This window comes from Macaca fascicularis, chromosome 6 (assembly GCF_037993035.2).
Source record: "Macaca fascicularis isolate 582-1 chromosome 6, T2T-MFA8v1.1".
NCBI lineage: Eukaryota > Metazoa > Chordata > Mammalia > Primates > Cercopithecidae > Macaca > Macaca fascicularis.
Genome location: NC_088380.1, coordinates 78,024,618 through 78,044,313, shown reverse-complemented (window position 1 = coordinate 78,044,313; position 19,696 = coordinate 78,024,618). Strand labels below are relative to the sequence as shown.

General features: G+C 38.8%; 1 long non-coding RNA gene across 1 annotated transcript in view; it reads left to right on the top strand.

Annotated features, from left to right (window-relative positions):
* The window catches only part of LOC135971113 (uncharacterized), a 69,274-nt gene extending 50,062 nt beyond the window's left edge, over nt 1-19,212 (top strand). Inside the window, exon 3 of the long non-coding RNA XR_010587194.1 lies at nt 17,452-19,212. This is a non-coding gene — a long non-coding RNA (uncharacterized lncRNA). The remainder of the gene's footprint in view (nt 1-17,451) is intronic.
* Nucleotides 19,213-19,696: the final 484 nt, after the last annotated feature.

Sequence of the window (19,696 nt, the reverse complement as noted above, 5' to 3'; positions counted from 1 at the left end):
GTTTCACCGTGTTGTCCAGGCTGGTCTTGAACTCCTGAGCTCAGGCAATCGCCCACCTCGGCCTCCCAAAATGCTGGGATTACAGGCTTGAGCCACCGTGCCCAGCCCTTCAATTGCTTCTTTAACAAAATTGCTTTACTGATTTTCTTTGCATTTTATTGGCTGGACAGATAATTTAAACACAGCATAGCCTTCTACATTACAAACATAGGAAAATTCTGGTTTGTCACCATAGAACTTAATGACTAAATGGTATCATCATATTATCACAATACTTTTTTCTTCCCTGCAGTTCTAATATTTTTCTCAGACCTAACATGTTTTTGGAAGATGTACATGAACAAACTTACCTCCACCCCAAGCCAGCTTCTCTTCATGATTTATCTGTCTATCATTGCTTCCAAATTGGCAAACAGGCATTCAAGGACACGCATAATGTGGAAATTCAGTGTATGAATTTCATTTATTTTCCCTTACTTCCACATGCCACATAAGCTTTCTAAACTAAATGCTAATCGTTCCTGATTTCCCACCTTGCTGGGTTAGTGTGCTCTGTTCCCTCCTACAGAAATGTTCTTATTTCCTATCCCACCCCTGATCCCATCCTATGCATCTCCTCCTGGACAATCTCAAGTATGGCTTACCTCTGCTTATTTTCCAAGGGGCTGTAGTTCCCACCTTCTAGGAACCTAAACAGCATTTTCTTTAGCATGTTCACCTCTCTCAGCACTTACTACCTCATTCCACCATGCATTATAATCATCTGGTGTTTCTCTATGTCTCTTTCCAGAGAGTAAGCTCCTAAAGGCAGAGATGAGGAATTACTCATCGGTTATGCATTCATTCAACCATCTATCCATGCAATAGTTATTTGTCCATTTTTGGCCCAAAAACATTTATTGAGCATCTGTTAAATACTAGGGATTGTTTCAGGCAATGAGGATCCAAGGTTAAAGACTGGGACACATTTCTCACAGTCCCTATCATCAGGAACTTAGTTTAGTAGAGAGAAATATCTACAGTATCATTTAGAGTGTCTGTTCAGAAAGGAGTGATCCTCAGTGAAGCCATAGCGAGCTCAGTGCCAAAAATTCGTGGCAGTTCCTCCTATTTGTTAAATTTGGTCAGAGGTAAACTGAGTAAGCCCAATTCCCCCCAAACTCACATTTGAATGTGAATAGCTTTACCTATTACCTAAATGTGCTAAGATGTGTTATTCGTGATGATTCCTGAACTGGACATTTTCAGGGATATATAGCTTCAGCAATTCCTATCATTTAAAAGACAAAAGACCCAGCAAAAACTCTTCATGCATAAAACCTTCAGAGATGCTTTCTGGAAGCACATCCGGTAACATGAGTTGGAAGGTAGCAAGAAGTAGGGGAGGGGAAGCTTTAATAACTGCTCATTGAGAATATTCTGGTCCCTTTCTTTCGGCTGGAAACTCCAATATCATTTTTGATGTCAGACCAGGGAAGGCTTCGCAGAGGAGGTACCCTTTGATCTGCATCAGAATGATCAAAGTTCATCTAAAATATCCATGATAAGAAAAGTAAGTTGCTGGATTAATATCACCACTTTGCCTCATGCTATCTTTCATCTCTATCCCTAGTCTCTACAAGATAGGGGTTATCTGTTCTTTAAAATTGATTTGATATCTTATTGTTTTACACATTTCTTCCGACTGAAATTTAAAGCTGCAGATTGAAAAAAATGCAATATAAAAGCTGGAATTTAGTTAGTAGTAATGTTACCAATGTTGACTTCTTGGTTTCGACGTATGTACCACACGTCCTTATGTAAAGGGAAATTGGATGAAAGGTACAGTGTTTCTCTGCGTTAGCTTTGCAACTTTTTTGTAAATCTAAAATTATTCCAAAATAAAAATGTATATAAACAATAAACAAATATACCTCTCCTAAGTAGTCAATGATAAACAGGAATGTTTGTTCTGTTTCCAAATATCATTTGGAAACAGGAGACAAATATGCCTCCCCCTTACCCATATCAGTCCCCGTTTATGCTCTCATATATTCTTTCCTCAAGCTGATCTGATGATGCAAAGCATGGGCCCACTCACCCCATCTGTAACCTCTTGAGCTCTTGAACTCTCTGAATGCAATTATAGGTCAAAGTCTTCTTGATTGGATTGGAAGAGGTGGCCCAAGTGACATTTTGCCTTGAGGCGCTAATAGTGACATAGGCTATCCCTGGGGTTCTGACCACAGCTCTGTCATTAGCCAGCTACCATTGTTTTGTTAATCTAATGCATGGTTCCATAGGAAATAACAGAGTAAAGGCTTATTAAAGGTGAAGGCTTCATCCATTAAAATGTTCTTTGTCCTTAATGAAAGTCAGTAGAAGACGGATTGTAGGAGGAAATCTTGCTTTATGCTCACCCATATGTCTTAATTAATCACCACGTCAAGCAAGTCCTCAGACTGGATTTGTTTGCCCTTATTCTTTAAAAGTTGTTGGAGCAGAGGTTACTGAAACAATCTCAGCGCACTCTGCCATCAGAAAACTGTACTGTACAGCATCCTCCAACACGTGTATTTGAATTTATTTTCTGAAATGTTTTCAAGTATGCTTTTCTTTTAATCTCTAATTTCACTAAAACTTTTAGATTTGCACTGTCCAATATGGTAGCCACTAGTTACATATGGTTATTGAACACTTAAAATATGGTTAGAATAAACTGAGAGATGCTGTAAGGTATAGTTGGCTCACTGGATTTCAAAGACTTAGTACAAAAAAAGTAAAATCTCATTGATAGTTTTTGTATTGATTATGAGTTAAAATTATAATATTCTTAATGTATTGAGTTAAATAAAATGTATTAGATTTTATTTCACCTGCTTTTTCCTTTTCTTGATGTGGCTAGTAGAAAATGTGGAATTGTCTATGTGACCCAAATTATATTTTTGTCAGTTAACATTTCCTTAGAGGATCCAGCAAAAAATGTTTAGTGACTGCCTGGAACTACCTACCTTCTTTAAAAACCTATTTTAGACCTGACCTACAGGCAATGGGGATGTGGTACAAAGTGATTTTCCTTCATTCTCCATGACATAGTAAGTTACTAAAACTAGACCTAACTGTTCCACTTGGCTCACAGTTTTAAAAAAAAAATTATGTAATTGGGAATCTACATGCCACTAAACTCTTATAGGATCAGGAGCTATTTTAGGCATTGGAGATGCATACGAGATACCATCTCTCTGTAGGCCATTGGTTCTTTTCCTTGCTTGATCCTTTCTTTCCTCCTACCTCCCCGGATATTTACCACCTACTTTGACAGCTTCTTCTAATGTCTCTCCAAATGATCTTTATCTTTTATAACAGAGCCTCTGCAGCTTGACTGCGAACTTCTTGAAGACAAAGCCTATAGCTTAATCATTGCCCTGTGTTGCTCCCTCTAAGGACCAGGCACTTAATGAGTTGCTCAATTTATATCTATCAAAGGAATAATAAGGATAATAATAGGATCATTTATTGAACACTAATATACGTCTGATCATTTTTACAGATGCTTTCCCTGTATTCTCTCATGGAACTATCAGGTAGATACAAAATCACCTATATTTTACATTTGAGGAAATAGGCATAGATAGACAATAAAACTTACCAGTTCTCACACAGGTAGCAAGTAATACAGCTGGATTAAAATCCAGGCAATTCTCCTTATATAATCAGCATGGTGTGGGGGTGGGCAGGGGGAGGTGGCATTAAGCAGTTTAAAGGTTGACTTGATAAGGTGGAGTTCCATGCTCAGCCTGTGGTGAAAGCATAGAAAGGGTGAAACTGGTCCTGGAGACTCCTTTCAATAAGAGCACTGGTCCCTAGAAATAAAGAGCCATGTTCCAGCCTTTCCATCTGCTACTCTCATTCTGGAAAAATGGTTGGGTGAACACTAAGTTATTTAATGTAGATAACAATCTGTCCCACACATCCACACACCAAAAACACATGTATATGGCCTGTTCTGGTGCAGCTGCTTAACATGGCAGCCCCATCCTCTGGAGTGAGAACAGGCTGAGGCCTCCACCTATGCCTGTGCCCAGAGTGCTAACTGGCCGGCTCATCCAGGCAAGCTCAAATCTTAATCACTGTGACTGGGGAGAGTCATGTCATTCATTGTTCTTGGGGAACATTATGACTTGAGCTGTTTCTTGCAGCTGTGGGTTGATATTTCCACGGTCTACTTGACAACTTGCAACAGGACATCTGGTGAAAAAAACAATGATAACAGACACATGGCATTACTGAAACTCTCTTCTAAAGAGTTAGAGGCAAAGGGTGTGTAGTGGTGGAGGGAGAAGGAGACCTAGGGAGGGTCAGGGTAAGAGGCAGACAGTGAGCATCAGGTGAAATGGTAAAACGTCCATTGAGGGTCACAGGTGATATGATTCTAGTTCCGGCTCTGATGTCAATTAGTTTTATGACCTTAATTCACCTTACCTCAGAGTGTGTTGTTCATCATTAGATTAATGAGGTGATTTTGTCCCTAGAATTCATCAAAGAAACTACAATGGCATAGTAAATGCTATTGTAAACATATTTCCATTTTCTAAAAAAAGGGCAAGTGCATAAACTGAATTGCCCCCTGCTAATCCTCTTTCCTGTGAATAGTACATGGAACATGTTACTGCCAGGAAACACATTAGAAGCAGTATAAACTCAGAGCAAGTAGTACATACATGTTTATACTTCAACCAGCCAACATAAGGCATTAACATGAAGGTTGGGTCAAGTTTCTAAACTGTAGAAATGGCTTCCTGGCTCTTGAGGTACAGTGTGAAACAGTCTCCCAAATGATTATGGGTCTGTAGGAGCTTGGCTTGTCGTTTATAACAGCAGTTTTTGAAAATTTATTTCTCCAGTAGCAATTAAATTTTATACTATGCAACTTTTATGAGATATTTTCTGCTTGTAGCTGAATCCTATTAACCATAGAACACAAAAAGACTTTATCCCTCACAAGATCTGAAATAAGAACACAATGCAGCTGTCCCAAACTTTTAAAACATTGCTTGTAAGTAGCATGTATACAATAATTTCTTTCCTGTCTACATAAAGTTTCTGGTGAGTATACATTTCTAGGTCTCATGCGAATACAGATGAGTTTGGAGAACACATAATATGAAGCACTACATTTGAATTGTCTGGGATATTGAGTTCTTTCACAAAGCATTGCTATTTGTAGATGTTAGCATTTGTCTAATATTAGATGTGTCTTTCTAATTTTAAGTAGTAAGCCCTTTGGGCATCAACCATGACTAATTGTATCTTTTGAAGAGTACTTAGTGCATGGTTGGTGCTCAATAAATGTTAAATAATGACAATATTAACAATATCATATTTTTTGAGCACATTGAGCGGAGACTGCTCCTAAATATGTTTCTGTGGACAGCTCAGTGTATTGTTGGCCGGCAAACAACATGGAATGATAACAACACCAAATGGTCCTCTTTTATTTTTCCAGAAATAAAAGGGGAATTTAGTGACACTTAAGCTGATTTTAGGGTTTGTCGGAGGTAGATAATGGCTTCCCAAAGATGTCTGTGTTCTAATCCTTGGAGCCTTTAAGTATGTTAGGCTACAGGACTGTAGATGGAATGAAGTTTGCTAATCAGCTGGCTTTGAGATGGGAAGAGGAGCCTGGACTATCTAGGTGGAATCAATGCAGTCACAAGGGTTCTATGAATAAAAAAGATACAGATAGAAGAATCAGACGGATCGAAGAGAGATTTGAAAATGGTGCCCTACTGGCTTTGACAATGAAAGGAGGTGTCATGAGCTAAGGAATGCAAGTGGCTTCTAGAAGCTGAAAAACGATTATCCCCTAGAGCCTCCAGAAGGAACACAGTCCTGCTGACACCTTGATTTTAGGACTTCTGATCTTCAGAACTATAAGATAAAAAATGTGTGGTGTTTTAAACCACTAATTTTGTGATAATTTGTTATAGCTACAATACAAAAGGAATACAAGGTCTTATTAGCATAGACATATGGACTATCATTGATAGTGGTTTTATGTGCTCTGAGTACAACTTGGAATATTTCTTAGCATTATGTCAAAAAAGACAACAGGAAAATAATCAGAACACAAAAATCTCAGATTTCTAAGACTGTTAATCAGAAATGTGTACATGAATGATGGAAGCCTAGGAGAAAATGTGGGTAGTTATTTAAGGCCTGTGAAGTTGTGATTTTTTTCCTTTTTTGGAAGTCCCTTTCATGCTGTCCTAAGAGTTTTAACAATATAGTTTGTGAAAAAGAAAAATATATTTTTTAAGAAATGTACATGTGGACTAGTATTTTCAGACAGATACACTTCCCAAAAGCAAGGTGATCACATGTAGTTCTTAGAGAATTTGTTTTTCCAGATCTTCAACTTCTGCCTGTACTTTTTCCAAAAATTTAACTTGCTCCAAGAAAGAGAACATGCCTGTATCTCCCAAAGCCCTTCTCTGGTCTATATAAAAGAAAGGCCAACTGCTCACACATCTTGAATCTTACTCTGGATCCTAGCAGCAGTGGTAAGGCTTTCCCAGAGCAACAAACAAAGGGGATGTATTCTTCGGGCACCGGAAACCCCTAGGACTGCAGTCTTCCCAGCTGTAGGGGCATTTTGGCCCACACCTGGATGTTCTAAATTCAGATCTATGGTGGAACAGTTTGATAGAATAATGACTGTTTTTACTACTTTTCTTCTTCTGCCCCCCAGCTATGGTCAGAATGCTTCACTCCCAAGGAAGAGTCCCAGGACCCCAAACCAAAAAGCACAGAAAAATACTGAACTCCAGAAACAGCTTTTCCCCCACCCCATGTTTAAATAAAAGTTATAATGTTCAGCTATTCTCAAAGTCTTCCCTGGAATGTCACGACCCTAGAAAGAAAAACACTAATAGTCAAAATAGTATAGACTTCTGCGTTTATTCTTTCTTCTGCATTACTATGATTTTCAAAATACACTAGAAAACTCTTGGATAATTTTAATTTTTTCACATTGGATGTATGTGGTTAATAAGATATCTAAAATATATTTTATCAAATTATATCATGAGCTATATATCCCAACTGTGGTCAATTTTTGTCTTATTTCATCTAATGTTAAATATTTTCTATCTCATATTCCAAAAAAGTAATTATATGCTAGCTGCCAAATAATTAGCTTTTATTAGTATATACTTTTCTCTTTCATTAAATATAAGGGTGAATGTCTAATGAAATTAATATAGCTATTTTTTGATACATGATTCTACCTTTTCTCCCAAAACTAAAAATCAGAGTTTAAGACATACATGCACATACGTTTACCAAAAAGTATGACAATTACCAATAAATTTTTGGAACTCCTTGTGTCATGTATAACTTATTATCTTACAAATTACCTCGCATTATTATCAATTAGAACAGCATAAGGCTGGGCGCGGTGGCTCATGCCTGTAATCCCAGCACTTTGGGAGGCCGAGGTGGGCAGATCACAAGGTCAGGAGTTCAAGACCAGCCTGGCCAATATGGTGAAACCCCGTCTCTACTAAAAATACAAAAATCAGCCATGTGTGGTGGTGGGCCCCTGTAATCCCAGCTATTCAGGAGGCGGAGGCAGGAGAATCGCTTGAACCCAGGAGGTGGAGGTTGCGGTGAACTGAGATTGCGCCACTGCACTCTAGCCTGGGCGACAAAGCGAGATTCCATCTTTAAAGAAAAAAAAAAGCATATTTATCATTTATCATTCTGTATTTACATTATAAAAATGAGCTAATTATATTTGTCATCATTTTAACCTTGAGCTGACTTGTCTTACAAGATGCATTTCATAATTTATTTCTCTTTAGATCTTATAATATTTGATAAAACATATTAATATGTTTATTGAAAATTGAAGTCATTTTTTTGACAGGAAGTAATTCTAATTTGGCTAATTTGTTTGAATGTTAATTTGGACTTTGCCAGTTAGAGTTCATGACCAACATTTCCCATAATTAAATGAGTTGTATCTTCAGCTTCTGGGAAAAAAATATGTATTTAAAGCATAAGAAAAGAACATTTAGCAGAAAAAGATAGTATTGGCAAAAATATAACAAAATCAGTAATATATTCCTAACTTAATATATATATATATATATATATATATATATATATATATATATAGTTAAGTAGAGTGCCCATAAGTGAAAGAATAAAAGTTTAGGCCAGGTATAATGGCTCGAGGGCTCACACTTGTAATCCCAGCACTTTGGGAGGCCAAGGAAAGAGGATAGCTTGAGTCCAGGAGTTCGAGACCAGCTGGGCAACATAGTGAGAACTCATCTCTACTAAAAATATAAATTTAAAACAAAATTATCTGGGTGTGGTGGCATGCACCTAGCTTGCTTGGAAAGTCCTAGCTACTTGGAAAGTTGAGGGGAAAGGATCACTTGACCCCAGGAATTCAAGGCTGCAGTGAATTATAACTATGCCACTGCACTTCAGCCTAGGCAACAGAGGGGAGGACCTGTCTCAAAAAGTTCAACTGATGATCATTTAATAAATCCTGGTATGTTTTTGATATACAGGACTTAGCAGAAATTGAGACAGCAGATGGCTATAATGCCAAACTATTTTGCAAGCAAAGTGGTTTCCAATTCCTTGATTTGAACAGAACTGAAGGAAAGGAGTACCTAACAAAGTTGTCAGCTAAATTATCCTTAAATATAAATTTTGATGATAGATCATTATGTGATTTTTTTTTTTTTTTGCTCAGGAAAAGTTCAAAGAAGTGAAATGCGATGAAGTTCTTCATGAAGAAAACTTCTCAGGCGCAGTGGCTCATGCCTGTAATCCCAGCACTTTGGGAGGCCGAGGCAGACAGATCACCTTAGATAAGGAGTTCAAGACCAGCCTGGCCAACATGGTGAAACCTCGTCTCTACTGAAAATACAAAAATTAGCCGGGCATGATGATGCAAGCCTGTAATCCCAGCTACTAGGGAGGCTGAGGCAGGAGAATCGCTTGAACCTGGGAGGCGGAGGTTGCAGTGAGCCAAGATGGAGCCATTGTACTCCAGCCTGGGCGACAGAGAAAGACTCCATCTCCAAAAAAAAAAAAAAAAAAAAAAAAGAAAAGAAAATTTCTCAATGTTTCCATTTATAAAACTAAAAAATAGAAATAAGTCACAGAACACATGAAACTACTTAAAAACCAAAAGTTCTGCTCCATTTATTTGATTAGAAGCCACAAATGCTTAAAATGTTTTCTCTTTGTGTCAATTAAATTATCTATAAAACTATGTTATATGTTTAGGTTGTTTTGATCAATTGAATACTTATAATAAGTATAATAAAAAGTGAACCTGAAAGGCATTTTTAACCTCTAGAGCAGCTCTGTTCAGTAGAATGTCCTGCATCAATACTAATGTTTTCTATCTGTATCAATACATCAACTACTGACGAGCCACTGTGGCTATCAGGCACTTGTGGCTAATATGGGGAAACTAAATTTTTAACTTTATTTCATTTTAGTTTATTTAAATTTAGATAGCAACAGGTGCTAGAGGCTACCTACCATATTGGGATAGTGCAGATTACAGCCTTATGAATACAGAGAATAAAGCAAATCTCCAGTTCATATGCATATTTTTCTTGTATGTATGCAAAATGTATGATAGGGGAATTGGTAAAAGAGTTTAAAGACTACTATATTTTTACATAAAAATACATTATATACATTTACATTAAATCTTGTATGGGTAATAGGATGAAAATCTAGATTCAAGGGAGAAAAAAGATTTAAATTTTCCAAATGTCAGAGTAGATCATGCTCATCTGTTTACTAACTGGATCATGTGAATATTAAATCTTTATAGTATTTAGATTCTTTGGACACAGTTAAAAGAAGAACGTAGCAGGCTTTTTTAATGTCAGTATTTATCATGTATAAGGATTATATCCTTAATGTTCACATTTCAATGATTCTAAGGGACATAATATTTTTCATTTTAACATCTGTTAAGTTGGGGTGTATCTTACAAAAATGGTAAGCATTTATTTTTTCTTAGCTGTTCATAATACTATGAAAGAAATATAGTATCTTGCAATCAATGGACTATTCTATGGGCTGTGGCATTTAAACTTAAGATATAAATTTTAGATATCTATTTGAAAATGTATAGGGGTACATAGTTCTTAAAAATTCTGCAACTATGTGAGCAAAAACATTTGTAGACCAAGGATGTAGATCACTTCCTGTTGAAGTTCAGTGTTCTCATCACAGCTTCTTTGCCTGCACAGAAGACAGAGTTGCCTAAGCGTGTCGAGAAGGGGTTGGGAATTGGAATGTGATCATGTAAGAATGTGGGCATCTCAAGAGTGTAAGCACAGAGTGCTCAGCACAGCCTGGTCTCAGGAATTGGAAAATTCATCTTCCCAGGCCTCTCATCATTTCTTATGGGCAATAAACTTTCTCCTCTCTGGTTTTCTCTTATATCTGTCCCCACTTTCCTGATTCTTTTAGCAGAAAGCTTTCTCCATTCATCCATCAAGACCCAGATGATGGCCTCAGTCCTGAGTCTATACAACCTTCCAATTCCACAGCCCACAGCTGGCTGTTCTCAATTACTCACTGTTCCCAAACCAAAGAGAGGGTTCTGATTTTTTCCAGCTCAGATAAGATGTCCACTCCTGATCTAAATAGTTGGGGCTTGGATGGGAACACCATTTATGTAACACAGACAACACTGAGGGAGGTGATTCGTGGGTGGAAGCAGTTCCTGAAGATGAGAGCTGTGAGTAGGAAGGCAGCCACAAACATAGCAACGAGGGACAGCAGTTTCAATAGCTGACATCAACATTGTTCCTGCAATTGCTAGGCACCATGCTAATGGCTTCAAATAGATTAACTCATTTAATCCTCAACACAACCCTAGGAAATGAGGTTTAATATCCACATATTACAGATGAGGAAACTGAGGCACAAAATGTTTAATTGACCAAGGTCAAACATTTGACAAGTGCCAGAGCCTGGATTCAAAGCCATCGAGCTAAACTGCCTCAGCAATTTCATCTCTTTGTCTAGAGACTTGCTTATGACAACAGCACTAAGTATAGAATATTCTGTATCAGTAAATAGTGCCTAATAGGGAAAAATGGTAGCAACCAAAATTTATCACATGACTAAAAGCCATTGGATATTTTGGAAATTAGGAGGCAAGGAGAGAGGAACTATCGCATTTTTAATACCTACTTCACTCCAGGCACTTTGTGTATATTACATTTTATACACACTATAGTAGAAAGAAGTAAGTATTAAAACCTCATTTTACTATTTGAAGGAACTGAAGGTCAGAGGATTGAGTAACTTACCCATGGTGCCATAGCTAAGAAGCAACAGAGTCAGAGTCCTGACTCAGGGCTGACACCCAGGCCTATAGATTTTCCTCTACATCCCTCTGTCAGATTAGTGTCAAGTCAAATAAGGTGACATGCAAGACAGAACAATTCAGTCAATCACGAAATAAACCAAAATGAGAGTCAACTTCCTCAAAGCAAAGTCATTTTTAAAATTCACTTACAGATGTGTGCTTGATTAGCCTGACTAAATATATTTACTCTCTATCTTTTTGCCTCTACAAGCACCAGTCTAGCTGTTCCTTAATTCTGCTGCATGGATTGAAGTTTCTACTGAAACAAGGAACAGGTTTGTCCAATTCTTTCCCTAAGACATGACTGCAGGATAAAGTTTATTTTTGCTCTGCCCTTCCTTGTAGCTGGCTCTTTGCCTGTTGATTTAAAATGAATTTTCAGGGGCTCACAGAACAAAAAGAAGTTTAACTCTTAAAAATTAACCACAAAGGCAGGAACAGATCTTTTTAAAATACCTTGTTTAATATTGGTACACTGTGAGGGGTTAACAAATGAGAAGTAGGTCCTGTTAGTCTCTTATCATGCTAAGAAACCATCTTGCCATACTCAGCTTGGTAGTCACTGCAGATAGAATGTGTCATCTGTGAATGGAATAGGCACAAACCATTTGAACTCAGGGTACTCCAAAAGCATTTTTTGAGTTTACTTACATGTTGTATTTTTTATTTGTTCAATCTTGCATTCACTCAGCTCATAATGCACCTGCTCAGCTGTAAGTGAGATGGAGATGTCTCACCAATAAAGGCAAGACAGGAATTCAGAGCATGGGGTTTAAATGTAAAATCAAAAAGTAGTGGGGCCCACGTGTGTGAATGAGCCAGAGGAGAGTTGGCATCTGGCCAACTGGATTCCCAGTGCAACTGCCTCAGTGGGGAAGCAGCGTGTGCGTGACAGGGTATACTATGTGCCAGATGCTATGCAAGTCTTCCCCTGTGTCATCTCATTGAGTGTCCCCTTCACAGCAACGCTTTGAGGGAGGACTTTGTAAGCCATGTGTTCCAGGTGAGGAAACTAAAGCTAAGAGAAGGTAAGTAAACTGAGGGGGTTACACAGCTAGCAAGTGGCTTGGCTATAAGTCAAAATCAGCCCTGAATAACTCCAAAAACCACATTCCTTCTACTTCACCATGAGACCTTGCACTGATACAACCCTCAGGGACTCCTCAGAGGAACAAGCAACTAAGAATTATTCATCAAAACTTCCTAGAAGAACCCCTGCTTATAGTGTGTTACACTGTATTTCATTAGCAGAACTGCATCTCATTCCTGGCCTCCCTGCTTCTAGGGCCAGACATCACTGTGTTTACTCCCTTACTAAGACCCAATTTCCTATACAATAATATTCTAGGGCCTTACCCTGCGTAGGAGAGGAAAGGCTTTGAGGGGACTTGAGACTCACTGAAAGAACTAAGTTTTGTAGGAGGCCAAGAAGGGTCAAGTCAAAGTTATAGAAGAAAAATTAACCTGAGAAAGGGGGAGGGAACTTTTTCTTCTGGGCTATGAAGGAAAGATGAGAAAACAAATTTAAAGCCAGACTCTGGGAGGTGAAGTGTTCTTAGAAAGGAATCTCATACAAGAGATATTATGTATGAAAAACCTTTCAAAAAGATGCTACACAGACATAGGATCTTTGGGCATCTGCCAAGAGTCATAAAAGAAAATCTGGCTCAAGAGATGAAAGTAACATTCTGTAATAATGAGAATACTCACCATGCTGGGCTCCTGTGCTGTGGAAACACTCATTCCATCCAAAGTAATGTTCATGTGTGGGACCCTGAGATACACCACCCAGACCTCCCTGAAATAAGAGCTTGTTGTCCCAGCTGCTGGGAGTCTGTCAACGGACAGCCTTCAGCTGCCACCCCTTCAGGCAAGCTGCCTTGCTCACTATCAAGCCCCTCCTGGGCAGCCCATATCTAGTGACTAGGTAGCTTTGGAGTAAGAAGACCTTGCCATCTGGCTCAACTCTGGCAAGACTATTCTAGCTCAAGAGCTCTCATGAGCTCGGCCAGGCTGTCACTGGGCCTGGACCACATTTCAACTTCTTCCTCTACCCAGTTCTGCCTTAGTCTCTTCCTGCAGCAGGCATAGATCCCAAGGACCCTCCTTATAAATATCCTGCACACTAGATTCTATCTCAGAGCCTACTTCTGTGGCAGCCCAACCTGCAGTAGTACTTTTTATGAGCAACGGGCCAAGGGCAAAATAGAAAACTGGTGTCCCCCTAAGTCCATTCAGACTATCATAAGACAGCACAAAAGTACTCCCTCTCGGGCTTGGGTAACTGCTTAAGCAGGTCTCTTAGCTGAGTTATTACCAAATCAGCCTCTCATACTGCAATATTCTTATTTTCAAAGAACTCACATGATTTATTCTTATTTGTAAAACTTTGTGAGATTAGGCTGTTTCATCTTTACACATATTCACTTAACAAGATTTAGTAAACACCTACCCAGGCACTGTACTAAGAATCGAGGGAGTGGAAATGAAAAAAAGTACCAGCCCTTACCAGGCTCCCTGATGGAGTATATGGCACGAACTCCAAAACACATGAGACATACAGTGGAAGCCTGAACACAATCTTTTGTGAGTCCACACGACTCACAAATTTGGAGTTTCAAGATGGCAGAAGAAGAGGCCAGAATACACAAACTATTGCCTTCACTGCAGGCATTTGACCATAGTAATGAGCAATACAGACCCCGGAGCGAGACTATGTGAGTTTGAATCCTGCCTTCATCATCTTCTACTTCTCCCTAGGTAAGATATGACAGCCTCTGTGGGTCTCAATTTGCTCCTCTATAAGATAGCAGTTATATTTATGTAAACCAAAAGTACCTGAGACAGGTCTCAATCCGTTTAGAAAGTTGATTTTGCCAAAGTTAAGGACACACTCATGACACATCCTTAGGAGGTCCTGACATGTGCCCAAGGTGGTGGGGTCCGTACAGCTTGGTTCTACACATTTTAAGGAGATATGAGACATCAATCCATACATGTAAGATGTACATTGGTTAAGTCCAGAAAGGCAGCACAGTTTGAAGTGGGAGCTTCCAGGTCATAGGTAGATTTAAAGAGTTTCTAACTGGCAATTGGTTGAAAGAGTTATTAACAATAGAAAAGAATATCTGGGTACAATAAGAGGTCATGGAGACCAAGGTTTTGTCACACAGATGAAACTTCCAGGTAGCAGGCTTCAGAGAGAATAAACTGTAAATGTTTCTTATCAAACTTAGAGTCTGTTCTACCAGTAATTCCAAAAGGGAGGAGGGCATAATGAGGCATGTCCAGCTCCCGTTTCCCATCATAGCCTGAACTTGTTCTTCAGGTTAACTTTGGAACGCCCTTGGCCAAGAGGAAGAGTTCATTCAGATGTTTGGGGGGCCTTAGAATTTTAATTTTGGTTTACATTAGTCAACTTGGGCTACCACAACAATATACCATAGACTGAATGCCTTAAATAATGAATAATTATATCTCACTGTTCTGGAGACTGGGAAGTTCAAAATCAAGGTGATCACCAACTTGATCCCCCAGTGAGAAATTCTTCTGACTTTCAGATGGCTGGCTTTTCCCTGTGTCCTCACATGGCAGAGACAGGAGAGGGAAGCAAGTTGTCTGGAGCCTCTTCTTACAGGGGCCCTAATCCCATTATGAGGACCCCACCCTCATGGCTTTATATAAACCTAATTGCCTTCCCAAAGCCCATCCCCAAATATCACTACACTGGGTGTTAAGACATCAACATAATGATTTCTACAGGGGTGGGGAGGCACAATTCAGTCCATAGCAGCAGGACAAATAGTGTTTTCCTCATAAGATTGTTGAGTCTTAAATGAGCCAGTATATATAGCGTGCCTGGAACAGTGCCTGCCACATATTAAATGCACTATTTGTAAGTGCTAGCTGTTAATTATTAAAGCCACATAAGCTGAGTCAAAAACTGGGAAAGGTCAAGTGTGTCAAGGCCTCCCTTGCTGGGGTGTAGTTCCTTGGGGTCATATTGCTTCTCAATGGAAAGGAGAAAAATGAGCTTATTCTTGAATTAAGAATGGGCCTATTTTCATGCAAATATTGGCTTAGAGAGCCCCTTTGCAATCAATTATTACTAAGGTGAAAATCCTGAACCTCTCTACTCTCTGCGCTTTCATACCTTCACTCTGCATTCTCATCTTTCACTTGTGATCAAATGCCTAACAATCTCAGAAACATGTCCACTTAGGGGATTACTCTTGTTAAAGAGTATTTAGCTTTTAATCCCACAAGGCACAAGCAGTTTGAAATATAAGACATCATAGAAAAAGAAGTATTTAGCAGGGTTAATCTAGAGGTGAGAGGTGAAAAGGGGTGAAATGGAATCCAAAGGAAACCCATCTCAATGAAAATATGAGTTTTAAGAGGGGCAAGCAATGGTTAATTTTTTCAGCCTATCAGTAGCTCTAGAATGGTGTACAAAAATAATGTCTTACTCAGCTCGCATACCTTCTTCACCTACATAGAGCTTCAGCATATTTTCTACTGAAGGCAGGCTGCTGGATTAAGTTCTGCATTCAGGAGAAGTGGCATTAATGTCCGTGGTTAAGCAAACAGATTGCAAAATCCTTTAGGCTGGAAGAACTGGGTCCTTCATCCCGTTTTTAATTCTTAAGTCTCATTCCTTGCTTGTTTCGTTTAGGCTGCTGAACTCATTGGCAATTGTTGACAACTTGACTGTTTTGATTGTTTCCATCTTAGACATTTCCATTGTTAGACTATAAAGTTGACAGCCCAAATCCTAAAATCCCTAGTTGGCCCATTCAATCTATTTCCTGCTTAGTCCTCCTTTAGAAGGAATGAAGCAAGATGTTGTAATTAGAATGGTGATGATGAAAAAGTGTGAACATACACTGTCAATAGGGGTGTGGAAGGCACAGGCACTCTCGTACATTTTATAAAATAAGAGCTTTATTGAGATAGAATTCACATATCATAAATTAATCCTTTTAAAATATAAAATTCAGTAGGGTTTAACATATTTGTAGTTGTAGGAGCATCACCACTATCTGAATTCAGAACATTTTCATCACACCAAAATGAAATCCTGCACCCAATACCAGTTACTCTTTAGCTCCTTCCTTCCCCCAACCCCTGGTGACCATTAATCTATTTCTGTATGGATTTGCCTATGCTAGATGTTTCATTATATAGGAATCATATATATTCTGTGGTCTTTTGTGGCCTTCTTTCCCTTAATATTCTCAAGGCCTCGTATATTCTTGATAGAGTATAAATTGGCTTGATATTTGAAGAAAATGTGTCAATATCAATCAGAACTTAAAGTGCATGTACTCAGAAATTTAATATCCAGGAATTAATCTTTCAGAAATACTTCCACAGACATAAAAATAGTTATACAAAGACATTTATTGCAATGTTGACAAAAATTGGAAAAACTCTAAATTCCATCAGTTAGAGAGGCCTGGTTGAACAGACTGTAGTTCACCTCTGTAGTGGAGTGCTATGCATTCATGCACACATTGAATCAGTCCTGTATGGAATGGTGTGGAATGATCTCCAGAATTTATTGATAAGTGAACGTAAGGGAACACGACAAGGTACAGAATGGTGTGTGAAGTTCTATGTAAAAATATGTATATGTTATGTTTATGTGTGCGTATGCATTTACGTGCGTGTGGGGTGTCGGGGACAGAGAAACGGTACAAGAATATCTATCACTGGTAGGAAACCTAAAAATGCACTAGCAGTGGTTATCTCCAGGGAGGGAAAATGGGGGTCTGGAGACAGGGAGCAGAAGAGAGAGAGGGTATTGTTTGAAATTTACTTACCACGTACACAGATTCTGAACATTTTAAATAGAGATGTATATTCGGCAGCCACAAGGCCATATTAGGGTCTGGAGACCACACAGGGAACCCCACAGCCTCTTCCCTGCAGGGTTTTGTGGTCAGTCACAGTGGGGAATGACACGCCTGTAAAGACCAGCTTCAGTGAAGCATAAAGATCTATAATTTGAAGCTCAAAAATTTCTGTTCTTATCTTGCCAGAGGCCTGTTGTCACCTGCACAGCATTTCTACCTGCCCATGAAAGGCAGACATATGCACTTTGATGTCAAAGACCAACCGGAAAGGTAACTTCAGAGATGCTCACCCAACCTCCCCCTGTGCACTGCCTCTCTTCAATGCTCCTGACCTCATCGTACCTTTTGGGAGTGGTTCTGTGTCTGTTTCCACCACTGACTCCTTTGAAGAGGATCATCAGCCTTGGGTCTGGAATGTAGCCCATTATCTTAATGTTCCCCTTGACCTTTGGTGGAAACGCTGCCATTTCCTGTCCTGGTTCCTCATCTTCTGTCATCTGCCTAAACACTGACCCCAAGTGGGAGAGAAGATACAGTCAAGTTCTTCGCCTTGACACTAGTGGTTCTCTGCGAAGTCAGAGTCACTTTCAGTCTTGATTTTAACCAGAGCTTATTTCCTCCCACCAGTGTTGGGATGAAAGTCAAAGATGAAGTGAAAGACAGATTGTGTAACTTTTATTTTTAAAAGGGTGTTTAATTTTGGAAGGTATGATTAATATTTCAATACTGCTTATAATGGCTTCATTTATTTTTTTTCAGCCAATAAGAAGTGAGAAATCCTGTCTCCAGAGCCAAAAATCTCATATAATTCCTCTCCAGCAATACAGAAGTCTCTCTGTTGCTACCTAGAGTAAAAATGTCAATACACATCATGTGTTAAAATTCACCTGTATTTTCTCGACACCTTTTCAATATCTCTCCAAATTGCTTTAGTAATCTCTGGCATCAAGAACCAGTGAGAGTATGTGGCATTTTCCTTCCTGTTTGAGTAACACCTATTAAGAGAGGTAGCAATTAAATCATAATTTTTAAACCTTAAGGGAAGCTATTGCAGTATTGCTAAGAACATTCAGTTACCGGTATGTCAGCTAACACCTACACCCACTGCGATTAGTGATGAAACAAACTTGACGGACCTTAGAAAACCAAACCTCTCCTTTAAAAAAAAAAAAAAAAAAAAAACCATCCGATGAGTAAACAGTCCTGTTCACACATGTATATGAGATGTCATCCTTTCTCTGCAGTTATAGCGCTCTACCTTGCCAATTCTGCTGAGCACTGACTCACTCACAGGGCATTTGGAAGGTGGGCGATTTGTTCCTGCAGCATCATTGCACTCCAAATGTGCTGAGAATGGATGCAGCCTCCGATGCTGCCATGCCAGCTGCAGCTTAGACCAGAGGAATCAGCAGAGGCTATTGTCCATTCCTCAGCAATGCACTTGACCTTGAGAGCTATATAGAATGAAAGGAAACCCACTAAAGCCAACTTCATGTCTTAAGATTTATACCCTTTTTAGAGATCCCACCCCTAGAACATAATTCAGGTCCAAATCCTCTTCTCCTTTCTAACTGCCACTGCCTTGGAGTAGTGGACTTATCTCCAGCTGCGAATTTTAGTCACCTGGGGTGAGACAGGGGGCAGACACTAAAACATACCAGTGTCAAGGTCCCATCCCAGAGACTCTAAATTAATTATTCTGCGTTGTGCCTGAAATGAGTACTTTTTAATACCTCCCTAGTTGTTTCTAAAGTATAGCTAGGACTGGAAACCACTGGAGTCCAGCACAAGCCTTTCTCACTTCTTACCTAGTTTATGGCAAATGCCTCCTGAATGCCCTTCATCTTTTGTGCCTGAGGCTAATCACCTTAATGTGCTATAATATTGAATTATTTTTATATTAATCCATGTTTGATGTAAAACACTGAGAAAATAAAAATGAGCAGAATGAAAAAAACTACAAACTATAATCAGAAAAATGATACAATATTTTATCTTTCCTACTGGATTTTTTATGTACATAAAATAAGTATTTTCAAAAATGATATCCTGCTATAATTCTCTGTAATCTCTTATTCTTTGTTAACAATATATTATGGGAAAATCTCCATGTCAGTAAGTATAGATTCATATTCTTTTTAATGGCTACATAGCATCTGAGTGGGTGGCAGTGCCTTTGTGTTTTTTAACCAATCCTTTGTTTCAGGGTTAGGCATTTACATTGTTTTGTGGGTTTTTGTTGTTGTTTGGGGTTTTGTTTTTGTTTTTGTTTTTTCTTTTTGTATTTTGTTTAGCCATTACAAACAACATTGAAATAAGCCATTTGGGGGGGAAAAAACATTTTTGTGAGTTGGCCAACTTCCTTAGGATATATTCCTAAAAATAAATTTGTTAAATCAGTGTATCTATTCATTTCTAAGAATTCTGACAC